Source organism: Macrobrachium rosenbergii, chromosome 25 (genome assembly GCF_040412425.1).
Source record: "Macrobrachium rosenbergii isolate ZJJX-2024 chromosome 25, ASM4041242v1, whole genome shotgun sequence".
NCBI lineage: Eukaryota > Metazoa > Arthropoda > Malacostraca > Decapoda > Palaemonidae > Macrobrachium > Macrobrachium rosenbergii.
Window position 1 is genome coordinate 14,603,821 of NC_089765.1, and position 24,098 is coordinate 14,627,918.

Consider the following 24,098-nt stretch of genomic DNA (forward strand, 5'->3'; position numbering starts at 1 on the left):
CGCCGTTATCGGATGCAGATGGCTAACGATGGGTGAATGGGTGATTTCCGGATGATTTCCAAACGTAATATAGAAGGAGGGCTCTTTTTCCCATTCGGTGGTCGGCCCACTTAACCGGAGCGTCGTACAGCCCCCAATAACGACGCCCTAACGGCATTATATACCCGCTGGCAGAGCAATACCCCGGCGACATTGCAACCAGCAACCAGCAGCGGCAATGAATGCAGTTGCAGAGACCCGATATCCTCTATCGGCATGCAAATGCAAAAACAATTATTGCAAGCAGTCTTCTTGCCCCGCCAACCGCTTGGTTGCTCTCGCTCTTAACGGTGAATGATATTGCCAATACAGTTTCCTCCTCCTCCTCCTCCTCCTCCTCCTCCTCCTCCTCCTCCTCCTCCTCCTCCTCCTCCTCCTCCTCCCCCAGCGGCGTGTCTCTGCCAGTCCTATTGGAATTTTAACGAATATTCGATAACCGTGCTTACTATCAGAGCTATCAACACAACGAGGGAGGTACATATCGCTGGTGTTATTATTTATGGCAGCGATGTGACGAATTTCATCGGTCGGACGAGAGATGGCGGAATGTGTCAGTTCAGAGAAGTGATTGCGGATGAATTTATTCATCTCTTCAGATTGCTGTGATTGGTTTTTACCCTCCGGTGTCGTGATGCGATGTTTAGTTTTATTTTTCAGGCTGGAGAGTTGTGTGTGTGTGTGTTTGTGCGTTGTGTGTGTTTGTGTCTGTGAAACTGTGTAACTTCTCGTAGTCTTTCAGCAATAGATGATTTCTTATTGCCTGTGCAGTACATTTCATTGGCATTTTTTCCTGAAGAGTGTGTGTGGGTGTGCCTGTGTATTCTGTGAGTGTGATTCTGTGTAGCTTCTCAAAGTTTTTCCTGAATAGATTGTGTGTGTGTATGTGTGTGTCTGTTTATTTCTGTCTGTAGATATCTGTGTAGCTTCTCAAAGTCTTTCAAAGGAAGATAGTTTCTTATCGCTTGTGCAATAAAATTTCTTTGTAATCTTTACCTGGAGTGTGTGTATGTGTGTGTATTGTGCATTGTATATTTCTATGTCTGTGAATGTCTGTGTAACTTCTCGAAGTATTTCAGCTGTTGATCATTTCTTATTGCCTATTCAATACATTTCTTTGTCATTTTTACCTGAAGAGTGTGTATGGAAATGTCTGTGTATTCCTGTCTGTGAATGTCTGTGTAACTTCTCGAAATCCTTCAATTGTAGATCAACTATTTTTGCCCATGCAACAAAATTGTCATTGTTTTATGACAGATCTCTGACACGTCATAAAAATGCAACCTTGACTGACAGTTGTCACTGAGGCGTTCATATTTAACTGCTACAGAAGGTTTTCTTTAGTAAGAGTCTAATATTCAGTCTGGATACTAAATCTTTTCCCATTTCCCAACATCTGTTCCACTCCCATTTATCCAGCCAGTTCTCTGTCTCATTCTCCTTTTTACTAACTCATCTTTCTCCATTCTCTCCACATGGTCGAACTTCTTCAAAACCCCCTTGATTCTTCTCTTCGACCGTGGCGATCATTTTATCATTTCTTCTCATGCCTCCAAATTATCATATTCTGTGTACCCTATTCAGACAAATTATCTCTTAATAGTATTTGCATTGTTTTTGCATTTGCAGTAGATATCTATATTTCATTTAGGTAAAGAACTTGTTCAGTGGTTAATTTAGAAAATTCACTGCTTTTTATATAGAAATTCTTCGGTGTTTAATTTAGAAAATTCACTGCTTTATATATAAAACTTGTTCAGTGGTTAATTTAGTAATTTCACTGCTTTTGTAAATAGCTTGTTCAGTAGTTAATTTATGAATTACACTGCTTTTTAGTCTTCAAAACCTTTTACTTCTTGAGTATATTTCTTGTTACCTCAAGTAAATTCCTACTAATTAATGTAATACCATTGTAATTATTACGATTGCCTCTATCAAATATACCCTTACGTAAAAAAAAAAACAGTTAAAATTACGTATATATTTGAAGTTCTCCGAATGCTAAAAACTGACTTAAGGCCAAAATCAGTGTTGGAAACAACGGGAACCTTCCCTTTCGCAAAATAAAGACGGTTGCAAACTCCCTGGGAAACGCGGGGATCATCATTTTTCAATTAACGAGCTTCTGTCAAGACTTTGGGGGCGTTGCAGCTCTGCTCTGCTCTCTCTCTCTCTCTCTCTCTCTCTCTCTCTCTCTCTCTCTCTCTCTCTCTCTCTCTCTCTCTCTCTCTCTCTCTCTCTCTCTCTCTCTTTTTTTCACAGCTGGCAACGCAGACTGAATATTTTTAGTATTCTGAGTGATATTTCTCTCTCTCTCTCTCTCTCTCTCTCTCTCTCTCTCTCTCTCTCTCTCTCTCTCTTTACAGCAGGCATTACAGACTTTGACCATTTTCAGTATTAAGAATGATACTCTCTCTCTCTCTCTCTCTCTCTCTCTCTCTCTCTCTCTCTCTCTCTCTCTCTCTCTCTCTCTCTCTCTCTCTCTCTCTCTCTCTCTCTCTCTCTCTCTCTCTCTCACACACACAAACAGCTGGCATTGCAAACCGTGACAGTATTTCTCTCTCTCTCTCTCTCTCTCTCTCTCTCTCTCTCTCTCTCTCTCTCTCTCTCTCTCTCTCTCTCTCATAGAGCTGGCATTGCAAACTGTGACAATATTTTCTCTCTCTCTCTCTCTCTCTCTCTCTCTCTCTCTCTCTCTCTCTCTCTCTCTCGTTAGCATTCAGGAGCGCCCTCCCTCCCTCCCCCCCCCCGCCACATCTATCTTTGGTGACCCCCCATTCAATAACCTCTCGTGTTCTCTTGACATTCCAGCCCAAAGGCTTCCGTCTTTTTATCCAAAGCCTTTTTTTTTTTCCACCCTTTATCTTTCCCTTCCTTAATATCTTATCTTTTCATCCTCTTATTTCTTTATTTTTATTGTAGATTTTTAGTGGGAGAGTGGAATACTATTATTATTATTATTATTATTATTATTATTATTATTATTATTATTATTATTATTATTATTAAGAAATTCAATCACAATTATATAGTAAACTATATTTTACATATTAATATAGTTTACTATATAAGTTTGAATAATATTATTATTATTATTATTATTATTATTATTATATTATTATAAATTATATTTTATTATTATTATTATTATTATTATTATTATTATTATTATTAAGAAATTCACATTAATATTAGTTTATTTTACTATTAATAATTAATTGTGGATTATTATTATTATTATTATTATTATTATTATTATTATTATTATTATTATTATTATTATTATTATTATTATTATTATTATTATTATTATTATTATTCAGACGTTGAACCCTATTCATATGCAACAAGCCCACAAGAATATTACTTTAATAGTATATTATGAAAAACGGGATTGTTATATTAGAGAAATTTAGGCAATTCGCCCCTTCTTTATTTTCGTTATAGATTTTTTGTAGGGGAAGGGAATAGTATATTATAAAACGATGGGAATGTTCTAGTTTAGAAAACATGAAGTGTAAACAAAAGAAAGTTTAGAGAATGTGGGTTCCTGATTTCAGGCAATTCGTTTTTTCCGATTAATTGATTTGCCATCCGTTTTTCTCGGGCTGTCATCATTATGCGCTCCTTCCCCGTCCGCCTGCAGAGTTTTCGTTGACTGCAGAAGAAGAAGAAGAAGAAGAAGAAGGAAGAGGAGAAGAAGAAGGAAGAAGAAGAATTACAATCTGCAACAAAAACGCAGAGAGAGAAAGTCAAAATATCAAGAACAGGAGGAGGAGGGATTAGGAGGATATTATAATGTGCAACAAAATAGAGATATAAATAAAATATCATAAAAAATATAGCTGATTTTTATATTATATATATATATATATATATATGCATGTGTGTGTGTGACTTTCAGCTCCTCCCAAATTAACAGAGTTTTCTTTAGTGTCTTCAGGCTTCTCCTACCCCATTCGGTATTCAATCTTAGCCTTTTGTCAACCCCTATGATTCGTTAAGGATGTTAATGGGCGTGCTCTTTTTATTTAGGGAGGAATTTCGATTTTTTTTTTTTTTTAGGGGGTTCCTTCATCAGGCTGGTGGTCTGCCGAGACCCCGCTTTCACGTTACACACTATTATTATTATTATTATTATTATTATTATTATTATTATTATTATTATTATTATTATTATTATTATTATTCAGAAGATGAACCACATTCATATGGAACAAACCTACTAAAGGGGTCTTAGACTTGAAATTCAAGCTTCCAAAAAATATTAAGGTGTTCATTCGCAAGCAGCAACAGAAGGTAATGGGAAATACAGAAAGTTATTAGAAAACCAGATGAATTAACAAAGTAATAAATAGATAAAAATCTAAGGAAAATATCAAACTACAAATTGAATTCTATTAGAATGTTTCCTTCGTATTGAACGCGGGGCAGACAAATATTGTTCAAGGGGAAGTGGCGAGAGAATCTCGAGGCCTCTGTTTACAAGGGAATTCGGTGGATGTGGAAACAAAAGGTTTCCCTTAGGATATGGGTCCTTCGCTGTACAAAAATAGGGGCGTATTTTCCCCCAGCGGGACAATTCCACAGTCGTAAAGGAATAAAAGTTTTCCGGCAGGAGGGACTCGTGTTTGTCCTGTCGCTGTTTGAAAGTGGAGGCATCCACGGTTTACGTATGAACTTTTACATTGAACTTTGCAGTGTTTATGGTAGCCAAGGTCTTCTTATGCGGAGTGAAAAGAGAATTGTACAGAAAGTTTCCACAAAAATATGGAAATCACTCACCCCCAAATCCATTTCTTCCAGAGGGCCTACGCGACCATTTACAACCCTCGACTTTTGATCGAGGCGGGCCACGTACTGCATCCAACTTGGATTGGGAAACGTGTAGTACATGGATATGAATGCTGGCTCTCGTATTTTCCATATTGCGGCCAGAGTTATAAAAAAAGAAATCCCGCGAGGGGAGGGGGGGGGATTTAGTGCCATCAGTGCGCATAAAGCGGTGCACCGTAATCATTACTTTTGAGGTTCTTTGCAGCGTCCCTTCGCCACCTCCCCCCCCCTCAGCTGCAACCCCTTTCATTCATTTTACTGTTCTTCCTCCGTTCGTATTTTCTCTCTTCCATCTTACTCTATTCCAACCCCTTTGATTGCTTTTACTGTGCCTGCGTTCATATTCTCTTTCTTCCATCTTACTTTCGTTAACTCTCTCCTAACAAATGTTTCTCTGGTGCAGCTGCGAGGTTTTCCTCCTGTTACACCTTTAAATAAACCTTTTTAGCCCCAGTGTCCCTTTAAGCTTTGAATGACCTCACAGGTCCCAGCGCTTGGCCTCTGGCCTAAATTATATATTCCAATTCCAATTCTCAGAAAATAACCGACGGTAATGCTAATCCTTATACCCGGAATCAATCCTGACCATCTTACCTGAGAGGAATAATGATGCCGGGGAATATTCCACGCTCCAGAATGCGGATTCAGATGAATTACGACTTCCATTCTTTCCGGAGAGTTTATAGAGGTTGTGTGGCCTTCGGGAGAGAATCGGCTTACAGTTGGCCTTCCTAATACTTCCTTGCTCTCCTCGGAGTGAGAACGGAATGCTTTGAAATGAACTCCTTTTATGAAGAGTTGAATTTGGGTTTACTCGTATTGAAAGTTCTCTTCCTGCAAGGAAGCCCTTACATTTAATCGCAAGAGAATACTAGATTACTGTAGGAATTCAGTCTAGCTTCGACGTAGATATTTTAATTTGTGACGAACGAGAGAGAGAGAGAAGAGAGATTACTATAGCTTTAGTGAAAAGACAAAAATAATATTAACAACTAAAGCTGTACCCGGAAACCAAAATATGCAGAGAGAGAGAGAGAGAGAGAGAGAGAGAGAGAGAGAGAGAGAGAGAGAGAGAGAGATCAATGAATTAATGCCGATAGAAAAAAAACACAAATAATTGTTCGCCGATTCGGTGTGCCAACTAATCAAAAAGAGTGCTTCAGATTAAGACCCGTATATTGTCGTTCGCAGTTTATAATGGAAACTGACTCATAAAAGGTTATATATATATATATAAAACTGCTGTATGAGTTACACAAAAATCAAATGTATTGTACTGTACTGTATTTTGATATTTTGTTGAAGATGAAAAGATGAAGGAACTGCAATCTTGTAGGAATAGTTAAATTGAGAACGGATTTGATAACTAAACCTGTTCCCTATGATTATTTGCATGTATATACAACACACACACACACACACACACACAGACACAGATATATATATATATATATATATATATATATATATATATATATATATTTAATAAAAATTTATATTTATTTAATTTTTCGCATTTATATATAAACTTTCTTTTTTTATTTCCTGTCCATAGTAAAATGCTTTTTGTCATTCTATGGCTTCTTGAGAATAGTTTTTGAGAGAGAGAGAGAGAGAGGAAGAGCATCTTGAGGAATAGTTAGAGAACAGGATTTGAGAACTCGAGAGATTAGTTTTGATGTATAACAAGCCACACACACACACACACACATATATATATATTTATATATATATATATATATATATATATATATATATATATATATATATATATATATATATATATATATATATATATTTAATTTTTATATATTTATATATATATTCTTTTTTTATTTCCTGTCCATAGTAAAATGCTTTTTGTCATTCTATATATATATATATTTATAGATATATATAGTTTTGAATAACAAGCCATCATGCGGTTTTACGTTGTGTGCGTTTATTTATATATATATATATATATATATTTGTTCATACCTATACAAATACAACATAAAACCGCATGATGACTCGTTCTCTCTCTCTCTCTCTCTCTCTCTCTCTCTCTCTCTCTCTCTCTCTCTCTCTCTCTCTCTCTCTAAAACACTATCCTCAAGTAGTCATTGCATAAAAAAAATAATACGTATTTTCCCAGCAGGCAATAATAATAATAATAATAATAATAATAATAATAATAATAATAATAATAATAATAATAAAAGCTAGTGTCCTTTAAAAAGTGAAAATGCCTCAAGTAAATAAGTATGTAGGTATGCAAGCAGCGTTGGTGTATCGGGCTTCAAAAGCAGTGAGCAGTAATAGGACGTCTGTGCATCTCCCCCCTTCAGCATCAGAAATTATTTCCGCAGCGTGTTAATGGCCTCGTCTCCCCGTCATTCCCCAGTTCCGCCGCGAAAAATGAGCAGATCCACATTACCTACGCATTTCCCACACCCGTGAAACGGGCCAGATGATGACACCGGTCTTCATTTCCACGGCGAAAATGTTTTCCCTACCTGTTTTCCGAACCGTAATTCATTCCTGGTGTTGCAGGCTCGCCGAATTGTTTGTGTGTTGCTCGTCCCGTTTTCTATGCCGGTAGGGTGGTCTGACGGGGAGGTTGTGCTCGGGACGGAAGGGGGCACCGCGCTAAATTGTACAGGTTGAAATTAATTCCGGCCGATGTGATATCGGCCCCCCCCAGTCCCCTTTTTTGCGTCGGTAAATAACGCTTAATTATGCGTAATGGTTTGTGCGTCAGTGCAGCCATAACTGATTATCTGCCTTGATACCTTTTTTGCCAATATTAATGGCCTTTCTCAGAGCTCCGACGCAAAAAGAGAGGCTCTGTTCCTGCCCAATTTATTCGGCGATGTAACGCATGAATATTGCGATGGTCACTGCTGCTTCCGCTGTTTCTGCTTCTGATGCTGCTTCGGGCTGTTGTTTGTGATGGTGTTCACATGGTGCTTGGGTCTGCTTTGTTGCAATTGCAAGAGGAAATTGGCTGTTGGTTTGCCTAGTTAGGGAGTGAGAACTGTTGGTATATTTCGAATTCTGTAGAATTAATTTCCCCATTTTTCGATATTGTTCGATTTGTCTGCTTAATATGAAATAAGGAATAGTACGTATTATTATTATTATTCTTATCATTATTACTATTATTGGCAAGAGTCCCTTTCTTAAGCAATTACTATTGAAAGAAATCGCTGCATTGGGCTTGTATAGAGTCTTCTCTATTTTCCTTATAAAACTGTTATAAGGAAAATAGAGAAGACGCTGTACAGGATCAATGCAGCTGATGCAGCGATTTCTTTCAATAGTATTATTATTATTATTATTATTATTATTATTATTATTATTATTATTATTATTATTATTATTATTATTATTATTCATTAAAATCACGGGCCATTGACTTGAAATTCATGATACAAAGAACCGGTGTTCATTAGAAAAACTCTTCCTTGGGCGAGTTGGTAGAGTTGTGGCCATTGACTTGGCCGGCTAAAAGAGTTCAAATTTATTTCTGATGATTGAAATTCTTTCTCCAATGTGGTTCGGATTCGAATACTGTGTTCCCGTTAGAAAGAACCAATTGGTTCTTAGCCACGTTAAATAAGAAGGTAAAATGGAAATAAGAGAATAATCTAAAAAGAAAAAAATAAATCAACGAATTAAAAATTGAACAGATAAAAATGTAAGTTTATGGTTAATACGCGTTCCTAAATATACAGACACGGACAATACGTTCCACAGAGTCAAAACAAATCAAACGGAACCTGAAGTAAAAAAAAAAAGGAATTTTGTCTCTTGACATTCTCCAGCCTTGTAATAACCAAGGAGTTTCATTCTCCGTTTAAATGGCCTTAATGAATGTCCCACCTGCCACCGTTGAAACCACCACCGTGGGACTCATTCGTAATCGTTTGAGCGCCATCAACCTCCAGTTTGATAGCTTGACAACAGCTTACTGTAATAAGCTGGTCAGAGAAGTACAGTAAACGTTCCTTGGGCGATTAGCAATCAGAAGAGGATCCGGCTAAGGAAGAATCTTCAGCTCAAGGTGGAAGGGAGCTTTATTGTAAACAGGAATGCTTCTTCTTTTGCCAAAGGGAAGGACGCCCCTATTCAGCCCTTTCTTTGTCCAAAGAAGTATTATTATTATTATTATTATTATTATTATTATTATTATTATTATTATTATTATTATTATTCAGAAGATGAGCCTTATTCATATGGAACAACCCCGCCCCTATTTAACCCTTTCTTTGTCCAAAGAAGTATTATTATTATTATTATTATTATTATTATTATTATGATTATTATTATTATTATTATTATTATTATTATTATTATTATTATTATTCAGAAGATGAACCATATTCATACGGAACAATCCCACAGGGGCCATTGACTTGAAATTCCAGCTTCCAAAGAATATTATGGTGTTCATTAGGAAAGGAAACGTTGACAATTATCAGTTTACAGTAGAATCCAGCCACGTAAGAATCTTCAGCATATGGTGATAGGAATTAGGAAGCTTCATTGTAAACAGGAATACTTCTTCTTCTTCTGCCAAAAATAAGGACGACCCTAATCAGCCCTTTCTGTCAAAATAACTGCGTCTGTGAAACTAAGTTTGGGGCATCTGAAACTAATTTTGGGGCATCGTATATCTTTCTGGATTTTCGTTTTAGTGTTGGGGCCAAGTGTCCCAAAAGAAACATACAGTACTTCCAAAAGTCCAGAGGAAGCAGTGATGACCTCTTCTTTGAGTGTCTGCTTGTCTGTCTGTCTGGGATTCTATGTGTGTGTGTGTGTGTGTGTGTGTGTGTGTGTGTGTGTGTGTCGGTAGCAAGACATACTGTGGGCACTTTGAAAGACTTCCTGTAAGATATTGAGTCTTTAAATATATTTTCATCGTATGTTAGCGATTAAGAAAGGAATACAGTACATAAAATTTTATATCCCTTTGGCAACTCTGATTGAAAGTTATAGGAATGAAGGCAAGGATTCAGCAAGCTCTCTCTCTCTCTCTCTCTCTCTCTCTCTCTCTCTCTCTCTCTCTCTCTCTCTCTCTCTCTCTCTCTCTCTCTCACACACACACACAAATTCCTGTCAATTATTTTAGCTTATATTTTTGTTTTATGAATGTTTGTCATACTGTTTTCACTTTCAGAAAACGATTATATATATATATATATATATATATATATATATATATATATATATATATATATATATATATATATATATATATATATATATATATATATATACACATCTTAATTTCCCACTCCTCGCAATCTTTTCATTATTAAAAATACCTACAATTTCACGACACCAAAGAGAGAGAAACATTGACTGCCCCCCCAATCTGACAGCCTCGTTAGCAAGGTTCCTCCTCGTCCTCCTCGTCGTCGTCGTCGTCGTGGAGTTTACCTAAAGATATTGATCTTCCTCCGCCAGTGTTGGTTTAGCTCTTCATTATGGCCGAGTGTTCTTAGTTGCATCTTCAAGCATTCGGTCCCTGCTCCCTTCATTCCCGTAGGAGCTTGTTTTGTGTTAGTTTTCGTGCACGCGTTTGGTATTTAATGACGTCGTGTTTGGCTCATTTTGACATTTTCGTGATGCGTTTTATTTGCACTTTTCTCGAAGCGGGATTTTTTTATTTTGTTGTGGAGCTCTCTCTCTCTCTCCTCTCTCTCTCTCTCTCTCTCTCTCTCTCTCTCTCTCTCTCTCCGTGTAACTTTTCCTCTTCTAGTGACAGTAGTCTCTCATAGTTCCTCGTTGGGAGAGTCGATAGAGTTGTCGGCTAGCACTCTGATAGGCCTGAGGTCGCGTCTCCGGTCGGCCAGTGAAGAATTAGAGGAATTTATTTCTGGTGATAGAATTCATTTCTCGTTATAATGTGGTTCGGATTCCACAGTAAGCTGCAGGTCCCGTTGCTAGGTAACCAGTTGGTTCTTAGCCACTTAAAATAAATCTAATCCTTCGGGCCAGCCCTAGGAGAGCAGTTGATCAGCTCTCTCTCTCTCTCTCTCTCTCTCTCTCTCTCTCTCTCTCTCTCTCATCTTTACACTTTCTAAATTCTTTATATTGTATTATATTCTACTGTTATCTGACTGTTAATTCATCAGACTGTTCTCCCAATCGTCTATCAGGCTATCTCCCATTATCTTCCACTTTTTAAATTCTTCATTCGTAATTCATCCTACTTTCATGTGATTGTTTCATTCCTGAGACTGTTTTCTTAATCACCTATCAGTCTGTCTCCCATTACCTTACAATTTCCTGAGGTGCGATAATCGCCCAGCCTGACTGAGAGTGCAGTAATTACCAGCAATTTCTATTCAGGCTTAATTACCGTGTCGGGATTCCCATCGTTTTGTCTTTTATTCTTCGCCTTCTTGAGCGGTTCTTGGGGATAATCAGGGAAATGGAGATGGCTATTTCTCTCTCTCTCTCTCTCTCTCTCTCTCTCTCTCTCTCTCTCTCTCTCTCTCTCTCTCTCTCTCTTTCTCGTATTTATTCTCGGGGAGGAATAAATACATGAACTGAACTTGACATTTTTCTCAGAGATGAATGTTTGGACACAAGGTTCCAGCCTCTCTCTCTCTCTCTCTCTCTCTCTCTCTCTCTCTCTCTCTCTCTCTCTCTCTCATAGTATGTACACACACGCACAAATAATTGCGAGTACTGAGTATGAATTTTTCCTAAGAATTATGAATACCTAAACGACTAGCCTCTCTCTCTCTCTCTCTCTCTCTCTCTCTCTCTCTCTCTCTCTCTCTCTCTCTCTCTCTAGTATGTACTCTCTGAGTCTCTCTCTCATCTCTATCTCTCTCTCTCTCTCTCTCTCTCTCTCTCTCTCTCTCTCTCATTATATCACAGCCACTGGGAGGAAAGCATCAAATAAAAAAAATATATATTTTTGTCACTCACTTGACCCGTCAATATATCTTCACAACTCAATTACCCCAACTTGCAAACTTCAAGAATCTCGTTCGCCGCCGGCCAATTGCACCTCAAAGATGAACCTCGGTAGCACCGAATTACGTTCCACGGAACGCTTTGTCTCCAAGTGGGACCCCGTGGCTAGAAGTACACGCCAGCCTCGGCGAACGATTGTCCTTCAAACTCCGAAAATTAACCTATTGTCTCTCTGAAGACGAGGTCAAGACTGGTCTCGGTGTTTGGGTGACTCGAGACGATCTCTTAGTCTTATTATTATAAAGTTCTGTTGGGTGTTGGTGGGGATATTTTGCTCTCTCTCTCTCTCTCTCTCTCTCTCTCTCTCTCTCTCTCTCTCTCTCTCTCTCTCTCTCTCTCGTAACAAATTGTTTTTTGTGGTATTATTTTGGGTTAGGCAATTTAAGCGTGAGAACTTAGCCAGGAAGGAATTTTAATTTTTTGTTAAATTTTATTTTGATTTCATATTCTGTTTCATTATAAATTAAATTTCTTTTAGGAAAAGAAGGAGCAGTATATATATATATATATATATATATATATATATATATATATATATATATATATATATATATGTATTTATATATATGTATGTAAATAAACTTGACATTATTTTTTTTATAAAGACTACTTTTGAAGTTGTCTCCTCTTGATACTTTAGGGCTTTTTTTTTATCATTTCCTCAAAAACAATATTTCTAGAAATTTACAAAAGTAAACAAATGGATAACAATACTCACCCTACAATTATTATCATTCCGTTATCTCCTTTCCTCCCTTGAATATTATCCAAACCGCAAATTTATTTATTAAATATTTTTTCAAGTTGTCCCCAATAAGGAATTCAAACTTCTCATGTCGAGTACCTTTCAATCAAGTTTTCAGGAAAATTAAGGGGAAGAGGGTAAGGTACCACTGGGGATCATTGGTCTCAGGAGGGGGAATTAATGAGAACTGACCTCACAGGAACCAACGAAAACCCAAATCTCAGGTCATCCGACCCCCCCAATCTCAGGTCATTCCTTGAGGGCAGATCGTTTCGACAAACAGGATTTGCTGGAACCCCCACGATGCCAGATCCGATTAGGTTTGATCTTCGTATTTTCGCTAGAGATTAAAGTACGTTTAACAGTATCCTCTTATCGCCAAAGAGTATGATTTTTTTACCCTCTTTTATTATCTGACATTTCATCCCTTTGAGCTGTGTGTGTGTGTGTGCTTTAGAAGGGGAGGGAGGGGGGATTAGGTGCGTTTGATGTATAGCTTGGACGTTTTTCATTTATCCATTTTTATTTTTCAGTTTCTTTTCTGTTTACATTTTGTAAGCTGCGTGACTCATGGCTTTCAACTGTTGGTGTTTGGATTCAGGCAGTTTTCAATTTTCTAAAAATGTTTACAAAACAGGATGGTACAATAAGATTCTATTTGAAAATAGCGATGTGGAAGCAACGATAAACATAATTTACAGTTAACATAAGTATAATATGAGTAATATTTATTGTTGCCATAATGGAACGTTACAAAATAATATTACATCAGAGCTTGTAGACAAACGTGTAACGTAATTGCGTAATTGACACTAACAGTGATTTTTAAAATATGTCAGGTAGTTTACACAAACACTGACAATATATAAAAAAAAGTCACATACACTGCGAAAAATTCATCAAAGCATTGTAGACTAATGTGTAACGTAAACGCGTAATTTACACTAACAGCGACTTTTAGAATTCATCAGGTATTTTAACAAAAACACTGACATTATATAAAAAAAAGAAAGCCTCATACACTGTGAAAAATACAGAATAAAAAATTCAAGCAGTTGCCTGGAGAAAACGCTATATTTTCCCACACGCACAAAAAAACAGAATAAAGTTTTATAAACTATACTCATTAGGCCGGACGCGATAATGTCTCGGGGATGAAACAAGGGCAAATTTGTCAACAAAATTACAATAATCTCGAACTAATCCTGTTTTGCCTCAGTTAGCGACGTTTCTGCCTCGTCGTATTTCAAACCCGCGACATTTTATTCCAGAAATATCACTCCGGTAACTCCTGTGATGAGGCAGAGAAAGTAATAATCTGAAAGAATTATCTCTTCGTAAGTTGCTTTCGTAGCCATGATGGAATTGTGCAAACGGCTCGTTAAGTCTTCGCGAACATACAATATATTCATCCACAATATTTTGACATACTGTTAAGTCTTCGGGAACATGTATTAAATATGTCCAGATTATTTTGTCGTATTTTCAACAATATCAGCTGATCTAAACCCAGGATAATCAATTTTTCAAGAATATTTTCATTTTTAAATGTCAGTTCTTGAATGGTTTCTTCAGCTTTAAAAGCGAGAACGTCACATATTAAGTATATATTAACAGTTGACAATTCTTGGGCAGTGTAAATAAATGAGCGTCTGATGACGTCAGCGCGACGCAGGTATTCAGACGGGAATTATAATTAGGGAGTCTCCAGTTTGCAGGCAAAAAATTCTCTCTCTCTCTCTCTCTCTCTCTCTCTCTCTCTCTCTCTCTCTCTCTCTCTCTCTCAGTCATTTCATGTATTTCGTTTCAATCCCTCTGTAATAATAAAAAAAAAAACCTACTTATTGTGTTACAAATATTCTCTCTCTCTCTCTCTCTCTCTCTCTCTCTCTCTCTCTCTCTCTCTCTCTCTCTCTCTCTCTCTCTAATCCATTTCTTTCCAATTCCAAATTATTAATATGTATTTTCAGAACGACTCATAATGGTATAAGCTCTTAATACAACGGAACTCAATTTTATTATTTTTTCAAACATTAAAGAAAATAGGATTCCTTTCCCATTTCTTCTTCTCCTTCTTTTTCTTGTTATTCTTCTCTTTCTTCTTGATATTCTTCTTCATCTTCCTCTTCTTCTTCTTCTTCTTTTTTTTCTTCTTCTTCTTCTTCTTCTTCTTCTTGTCATTCTTCCTCTTCTTCTTGTTATTCTTCTTCTTCTTCTTGTTATTCTTCTTCTTTTTATAATTATTTTTATTCTTTCTCTTCTTCTTTTTCAATCTTTAGTTGTTTTCTTCTTCCTCCATCTAAAGAAAATTCTTCTTCTTCTTCTTCTTCTTCTTCTTCTTCTTCTTCTTGGTATTCTTCTCTTTCTTCTTGATATTCTTCTTCATCTTCTTCTTCTTCTTCTACTTCTTCTTCTTCTTCTTCTTGTCATTCTTCTTCTTCTTGTTATTCTTCTTCTTATTTCTTCTTCTTCTTCTTCTTCTTCTTCTTCTTCTTTTTCTTCTTCTTGTTCTTCTTGTCATTCTTCTTCTTCTTCTTCTTCTTCTTCTTCTTCTTCTTCTTCTTCTTCTTCTTCTTCTTCTTCTTCTTCTTCTTCTCCTCCTTCTCTTCTTCTTCTTCTTTTTGTTATTCTTCTTCTTCTTCTTCCACTTCCTCTTCTTCTTGACATTAGGCGCGCAATGCAGCCACGCGCGAATAGTGGTGGTTGGGTTAATATTCAAAAAGAGAAAAAAAAATTCTCAGGTCCATAATTCAAGCCAAGTCATAAAGGCGAAGAGAAAAGAGAGAAGTATAAAGTTAAAACGAAAATAATGTGCGTTTGTGTGGTGTGGAGGGGTTGGGGGGGTTTGTGGAAGGGGTGCATGACACGAAAAGATGGGACACCCTAAATTTTAAGCACTGTCGTATCATTACTCAAAATGTCACGTTGGCTGCAAATGTTGGCGAGTTTTGGCTAGCGAGGGAGAGAGGGAGGGAAGGGTGTTGGTGGTTGATGGTGATGGGGGAGGGAGGAGGAAACTACTGGTGGTCCTGCCCCCTAACCCCCCCCCCACACACGTTCGTCTCTTATCTTAATGCCTCATTTAACATCATTATCTCTCTCTGACCGACAAACATCGATTTATATAGATTCAATTTTTCTTTGATGTGAATCACGCTCTTTTGGGGGTGGGGGTTTGGTGGGTGGAGGTCCGGGGGAAAAGGCATTGCGAACTTTGACAGTTTTTAATTTCGACAGTGATATTATCCTCTCTCTCTCTCTCTCTCTCTCTCTCTCTCTCTCTCTCTCTCTCTCTCTCTCTCTCTCTCTCATTCTTCAGCTGGCATTGCGAACTTTGGCAATTTTTAATATTAAGTGTAATCTCTCTCTCTCTCTCTCTCTCTCTCTCTCTCTCTCTCTCTCTCTCTCTCTCTCTCTCTCTCTCTCTCTCCAGCTGGCATTGCGAACTTTGAAAATTTTTAATATTAAGTGCAATCTCTCTCTCTCTCTCTCTCTCTCTCTCTCTCTCTCTCTCTCTCTCTCTCTCTCTCTCTCTCTCTCTCTCTCTCTCACACACACACACACACACACACACACACACACACACACACACACACACACACACAGCTTGCCTTGCAAACTTTAACGACAATGTTTAATCTCTCTCTCTCTCAGAGCAGGCAAAACGACCCTTCATTCTATTTCCAATTTATATTTTGCTTTTTCACGAACGTGTTCGCAATATTTCACTTTTATTTCCGAGAATTTTATCCCAAATGAGTTGCATTCCTTTACCCCTTTTTATTTTTATTTTTTCATTTTTTTTTTGTCATTGCGTCATCGGGTTTGTGACATTTATCAAAAATCCCATTTACCAGGATTTATCTTCACGTTCGTTTATTACCGTTTATTCGTTTCCCCCTCTCCTCTTATTCCTCTTCTTCTTCATCTTCTTTTTCCTTCGTTTCTGCACAGGGAAAACGAGTTGGTATTTTTTTTTTACTTGTGTTTTTTTATGATACTTATATGAATTCGTGTTTTTCCAGTTTCCGTGATAAGTTTAAGGAGTTTTTAACCAGTTTTAATTTTTTTTTTATTTTTGCAGAAGTCAAACTCCAATTTTTTTCTACCTCAATTTACTCTTTGCATTTAGGGCTTTTCTCGTTATTGGTAAAAATTCATCTGGATTTTTTCAAATCAGTTTTTGAAATTTTTACTTTGCACATTTTTCCCATGTGGTTTTTTGTTTATTGGATTTTGATCGTTTTTCATGAAACATTTTATCTTACATATTTTCTTCCTGTTTTTGCAAAATTCTTATTAGAGTCTAAAGGATATGACCTTTTTGGGGGCTTTTGAATGAATTATTCATAATTTTTCGCAATCTTAGAAAAGATGTGAGATTGACAAAGGAACTCCATTCAGCTGCATGAGCAACATTTACATAGTTCAGTAATGTGTATGAAATAAATGTAATGGTGTTTGTGCTTATTTGCGTAAGTATGCACATTAGAAAATTACACCATTCATAAATACGATGATTTGGTATGTGCAGTTTTTTTATATTTTTATGCAGATTAGTTGTTTTCTTTGTTGTGTAGATTACATTTTTTTTACTCATTATATATCCAAGTTCAACCCATTTACATATTTTGGTCTGATAAGTTTATGCTCTCTCTCTCTCTCTCTCTCTCTCTCTCTCTCTGTCGTATCCTTCCTAAGTGTATCTTTCCAGCGTCGTATTTCATTAATAAAGGGTAGGGGGGTTAGGGGGAAGGAATCCTCCCCTCTCCTCATTTAAGCACTCATAAATCATGGGAGGGTGATGGAACTTTTGCCAACAAAGGGGGGTGGGTGGATGGGTTTTCTGGGGAGTGAGAGAGGGGAGGAAGTGGTTAAGGGGGGGGGGTAAGGGCTTGAGGACACAGGGAAAGATGGGAAGCCAGGATTAAGAAAAATGGATTCAGGGGAGGAGAGTGGCCGGAGTGAAAAAGAACGGAAGGGAGGAATAGAAAAAAGGGGAAGAACGTAGGACATAAATGAAGGGACGATAAGAAGTATTTGTCTGTGGTCGTACTTTTCATACTCAGAGAGACAATACTAGACATTTCTCTTCTTTTTTATGTATTGAAAGTTCTGACAGTAATTTAGATTGAAGAAATAATACGAGTAACTTCTGCAAACCTAAATAATATTGCAGAATGATATTGCAAAATGTGACATTGTAGTTGCAAGGTATTGCAGAACTCATTCACACCTTTTAAAAATAATATTTTAAGGCGACGTGTAATTGTTGATAAGATAGAGTACTCTAGATAACCTAGAACCACGTCTCTCTCTCTCTCTCTCTCTCTCTCTCTCTCTCTCTCTCTCTCTCTCTCTCTCTCTCTCTCTCTCTCTCTCTCTCTCTCTCAATTCATGTCTTAAGTCTTAGAATTTAAAATTGATGTTTTCAAATGTAAGCTTTTATAGATAATCTAGAGTACGAATTTAAAATTACTGTTTTCAAATGTATCCTTTTATAGATGATCTAGAGTACTCTAGATAAACTAGAATCTCTCTCTCTCTCTCTCTCTCTCTCTCTCTCTCTCTCTCTCTCTCTCTACCTTTGTCAATTTAAGTCTCTTAATGTTTTAATTCTCTAAAATTTATCTAACCTGCAAGTGAAAGTTATTGTCTCAATCTAGAATCTCTCTCTCTCTCTCTCTCTCTCTCTCTCTCTCTCTCTCTCTCTCTCTCTCTCTCTCTCTCTGCCTTTGTCAATTTAAGTCTCTTAATGTTTCAATTCGTAGAATATAAAATTTATTTGTTTTGTGCTTTCTGCAAGTTTGGGAACAAAACATATTATTGTTTCAAGTTTGGCAACAAGTTTGTCGATGTTTTGGTCAGCAGAATCTAAACATACCCCCGTTTTCTCTCTCCCTCCCAGCATGGCTCCTCTTCGCATCAAACCTACACGTCTCCTGGGCGGACATGAGCAACGAAGTCGACTCCGACCTGAGCAGCTCCATGAGCCTGGGCGTGGGCGGCAACGACCTGGCTCTGACACAGGACGGCATCGGGAATAATTCGGTGACGGCCGTGCGCCCGGGGGAAGCCGCCCGCCTCTCCTGTCCTATCCCGGCTGAGATGTTCGGCACTGTGAGTCAGCTGATTCGTTTTGTAATTATATATATATATATATATATATATATATATATATATATATATATATATATATATATATATATATATATATATATATACATACATAAATTGATATGCACATATAGATATTTTCTTTATTTCTGTATATCTTTATCTCACACTTACACACATACACATATACATATTTATACACACACATATATGTGTGCGTATGTATAAATATGTATATATAAATGTATGTGTGTAAGTGTGAGCGATATATAAAAATATAAGGTCTATATGTGCATATCAGTTTATATATATGTATATGTGTGTGTTTTGTGTGTCGTTTATATATATATATATATATATATATATATATATATATATATATATATATATATATATATATATATATATATATATATATATATATATATATATATATATATATATATATATATATATATATATATATTATATATATATATATATGTATATGTGTGTATGTATATGTACATGTATGTAGAAGTCTACGCACACAGACACGTTTGTATACATGCAATTAATGCAACTTACATGACCGTACGATTAATTCAGTCGCAAAGATTCACACGAAGGACCATCAACAGACCGATTCCACTTACCCTATCAAAATCAAAAGCCAGGGTCATTTTCTCTGGCCCACCATCAGCATCCAGGAACAAAACTGAGACCCGAGTTATCTCACCAAATTTAGATATTATCTCCTTCTCCTACTCCTCCTCCTCCTCCTCCTCCGTAATGAAAAGCGAATCAGAACTTAATTAACTCTCCGGCGGGGCCGTATTATTAGGAAAGCTTACATAATTGCTTTCCTTTGTTGAAAGGGGGTTTTGGGGGGGGCGGTTTGAAAGCTTTTGCCTTATCTCCGTCTCAGGTGAAATTTTAATTAACCTTTTCTAGGAGATGCTGTGCTGTGCTGTGCTGTGCTGTGCTGTGCTTTGCCGATGCCGTCGCCTTGCTGGAAAAAAGCTGATCTGTTTTGTAAGCTGTTCGCACCTTGGGTCCAGCAGCGTTCTTGATTTGAAATAGATTCTGCATTTTTAGATTCATGTTTGTGAATATATAAAGTGTGACAATATATATATATATATATGTGTGTGTGTATGTATGTATGTATATATATATATATATGTATGTATGTATGTATGTATGTATGTATGTATATATATATATATATATATATATATATATATATATATATATATATATATATATATATATAGAGAGAGAGAGAGAGAGAGAGAGAGAGAGAGAGAGAGAGAGAGAGAGACATATATATATACACACACATATATGCATATTTATATATGTATGCGTACGTATCTATATATGTATGTATGTATGTCTATGCATGAAAGTTTTAGGTTATAAAAATATTATACACCAGTAGATTTAACACAGCCGTATACATAAAAGCAGACTATAAGTATGACACCCCTTCCTCATCAGCCCCATGAAAAGAATAAAATCAAAAATACGAAGAAGAAGAAGAAGAAGAAGAAGAAGAAGAAGAACAACGTAGCGTGAGCATAGATTTTAGCAGTCATGGAAAGCGGAGATTAAAAGAAATCGTATAACCCAGCAAGACACGGAAAGCAATTCGTCAAACGAGCGACTCCTGCAAAGAGTGACTGCAAAGATGACGGTCTTTGCTTGAAGCAGGCAAAAGTTTCCCCTGCAGAGGAAGAATAGCGACGCAGCCTGGAAGAATAGCGTAGCGATGCAGCCTAGTCGTGGATAGGGTCTCAAGTAATGAGATTTCGTGGTCAGTGGAGTGAATGAATCGATTTTTAATTCAGTAATACCATGAAATAACAAGTAACAAATGTGCCGAAGTTTCTTCGGCGCAATCAAGTTTTCTGTACAGCGTATAATGCCAAGTCGACCGGAAATCTTTTGGTGGTCCCGATAATGCTGTATGAGCCGCGGCCTATGAAACTTTCAGCCACGGTCCGGGGATGCATGTTCTATAGCGTTGCCAGATGCATGATCACGGCTAACTTTAACCGTAAATAAAATAAAAACTACTGAGGCAAGAGGGCTGCAGTTTGGTATGTTTGATGATTGGAGGGTGGATGATCAACATACCAATTTGCAGCCCTCTAGCAGTTTTCTTTTACAGAAAACTAAAAAGAAAGATGATTGTTGAAAGTTCAAAAGCAGTATTTTAAATGTGGGTACGTTATGAAAACTTAAATTCGACTCGGGATGCAAGGGAAGGCTTTTGCTTGCTCTAGCCACGATAGGTTGCCAGGACACGATAATGAGGCCGTCAGACTTTGTAAAAAAAAAAAAAAAAAACTTCACTGGTTTGTGTCGGGAAGTTAATAGTTTTATAAAGCTACAAACAGAGGTTTGTGTGTTTGTTTGTCTTCATATTTCAGTAAGCCGCTGGGAAGTCTGCATGTGCTAAGCACAAACAACAGAATGAGTCCATAAGGGGTTAGTGCCGTCAGTGCACCTCGTGTGGTGCACTGTAGGCATTACTTATGGGTCTTTGCAGCGTCCCTTCGGCCCTAACTGCAACCTTTTTAATTCATTTTACAGTACCTCCGTTCATATTCTCTTTCTTCCATCTTACTTCCCTGAACCTTCTCCTAATAAAATTATTAGGAGAAGGTTCAGGAAAGTAAGATGGAAGAAAGAGCATATGAACGGAGGTACAGTAAAAGGAAAATGTTTTCCTCCTGTTACACCTTTCAAACCTCCTTACTGTCAATTTCTCTTTCAGCGATGGATGACATCCAAAGGCCTTGTTTGGCCTTGGGACTGAATTCTATACCGAATTCTATATTCCGTTCTATTAAGCTCTCTTTTCCCTTCCCGATAAACAACGCAACGTTAATTCTGATAACCGACAACGTCATATTTCATTTGCAAACAGCTCAGCAATCACACGCGCACTGTCCCGGGAGAGCCAGACTCGGCGTTAATGGCGTTTTCACTTCGATAAATTGCTGATCAGCTCCGAGTACTTAAACGCTGGGTGGCCGCTGACGGCGGGGAGCAGGTCCTCCCCGACCATTGTTTCCTATCGAATAGAGATAGATGGTGATAGGACAGTCGGTGCCTCTTCCGCTAAGTGAATACCGGAGATTAAGATTCGCTGATAGCGAGGTCCATTTACATATCGCTTCATTTTGGGGTGGGGGGAGGGGGCGGTGTAATTTATCTGTAATGAGCTATCTGCGTTGATGCACTGCGTGGTGACGTTGTAAATCATTTTCTCTTACTGGTTTTGTTCGGTTTTGTGTGGTTTTGGTGAGTGATATGTCCTTGAAAACAATTGTACACTAACTCATACACGTGGTCACACACACTGTTTGATTCGTTTTTGTGTGGTTTTGAGTGGCAGGTCTGTCTATGAAAACAAATACACACATTATATATATGCATTATATGTGTATATACATACATACATGCTATAAATGTTTGTTTCCCGTATACAATTGTCGAAAAGTGTTATCACTTTATTTTTTAACATAGCTTGACTTCCTTGTAAGCAATGAAAAGTGGTAACACTTTCGACAGCATCTGTATATAGCAACATTATATATATATATATATATATATATATATATATAGGAAATATATATATATATATATATACCAACATATATATATATATATATATATATATATATATATATATATATATATATATATATATATATATATATATATATATATATATATGTATGTATGTATGTATATAGATAGTGTGTGTGTGTGTGTCCCAAAATACATTCGTTTAATGTCGCGTTCATATGCATAAAAACGGGATTCGTAGACCTCCTCAAGGTGCACTCCTCTTTACCGCGCCAGTGAAACCTCAAGTCAGCGGTAAAGGATACGTACCTACCGTCCTTCCTCCTCCTCCTCCCCCCCTTACCTTCCTCCTCCTCCTCCTCCTCCCTTTCTCAGAAGAGAAGAGGACGATATAAAAAGCAAGAAAGAAGGAGAGTTGCGTAAGAAGATGGGGGCAGGCTGGGAGCCGTGAAGAAGTTCAAGGAGACTGAGGACCCCCAAGTGCCCTCGACTGAGGAAGATCGGGAGGTGACCGCGTCGATATCGACTTACTTTTCAAGAAAGGGGAAGAAGAAGAAGAAGAAGAAGGAATCCCGTAGGGGGGGTTAGTGCCGTCATACACCTCACACGGTGCACAGTAGGCATTACTTAACATTCTTTGCACCGTCACTTCCTGCGTCCCCTAGCTGCAACCCCTTTCATTCCTTTTACTGTACCTCCATTCGCATTCTCTTTCTTCCATCTTGCTAGCCACCCCACCTAACAATTGTCACTTAGTGCAGCTGCTTTGAGGCTTTCCTCCTGTTACACCTTTCAAACCTGTGTCCTCTCAATTTCCCTTTCAGCGCTGAATGGCCTCATAGGTCCCAGCGCTAGGCCTTTGGCCTAAATTCTGTATTCCATTTCAAGAAGAGGAGTGTAAAGGAGTCGCAGGATATTGTTGCTGGATGGTCCATGTAATCCTTTAAAAGAACGACGGCAGAAGGAAGAATCCAGCCAGCCAAAGGTGGGGGTTCCTTTTGAAGAGAAGGCCCTTTGAAGAGGACGTGGGGGCGGGGGTAGGGGGGCGGCGTCCTTAGTACAAGATTTTTTCTGTAAGATGGTTTAGCCACCCGACGTGACCTTCGGATGATTTTTGAGTTTTCTTCAGTTGCTTTTTATAGTCCTGGATTATTTATTGAGTGACTTATTAGTTTCTTGTATCAAGAAAGCCTGTTTGTCGTTGAAAATATATTACACGAATAGGTACTGTCAAAACATCTTGTATTTGTTTCTAAATATCTTTGTTTGTAAGGTCTTAGTTACCTTTTCTTTGCAAACAAATGAATGCAGATAAGAGGGATGCTGAAACAAACTCTAGAATGTTGAAACAATCCCCAGATTAACCTTTGTAAAAATTAAAAAAACAATTGTTTCCTTTGTTTGTAAGATTATCCTTTGAATAATCAAACAAACCTAAAAAAATTTAACTAAAAAAATTAACTCAAATTAAGAACAAGAGACTAAGACCACCTTGAGCGAATCCCTTATGACATAATTATCGGAGTTTTTTTATGTTTTTTTTTTAATCATCTCATCACCTTAAACTGAAGGACCCATTTGTCGAGCGTTGATAAAGTGGGCCTCCTCCAGCTTCTAGATTAGTCCGTCACTCGGAAAGGCAAGTGGTTTATTTAGAAATTAGACGAGGTCGCTGGCTATACACAATGATGGATACTCGTCCAGCGACGAAGGAATTCGGAGAAGTGAGTATGGGAGGGGAGTAAGAATGCGGGTGGAAGGGAGAATGATATCTCAGTTCTCTAACCATGGAGCCCAGAGCACT

General features: G+C 37.4%; 1 pseudogene; it reads left to right on the forward strand.

Moving 5' to 3' along the window:
• Window positions 1-24,098, forward strand: part of LOC136852348 (uncharacterized) — a 302,795-nt pseudogene that overhangs the window by 111,551 nt on the left and 167,146 nt on the right.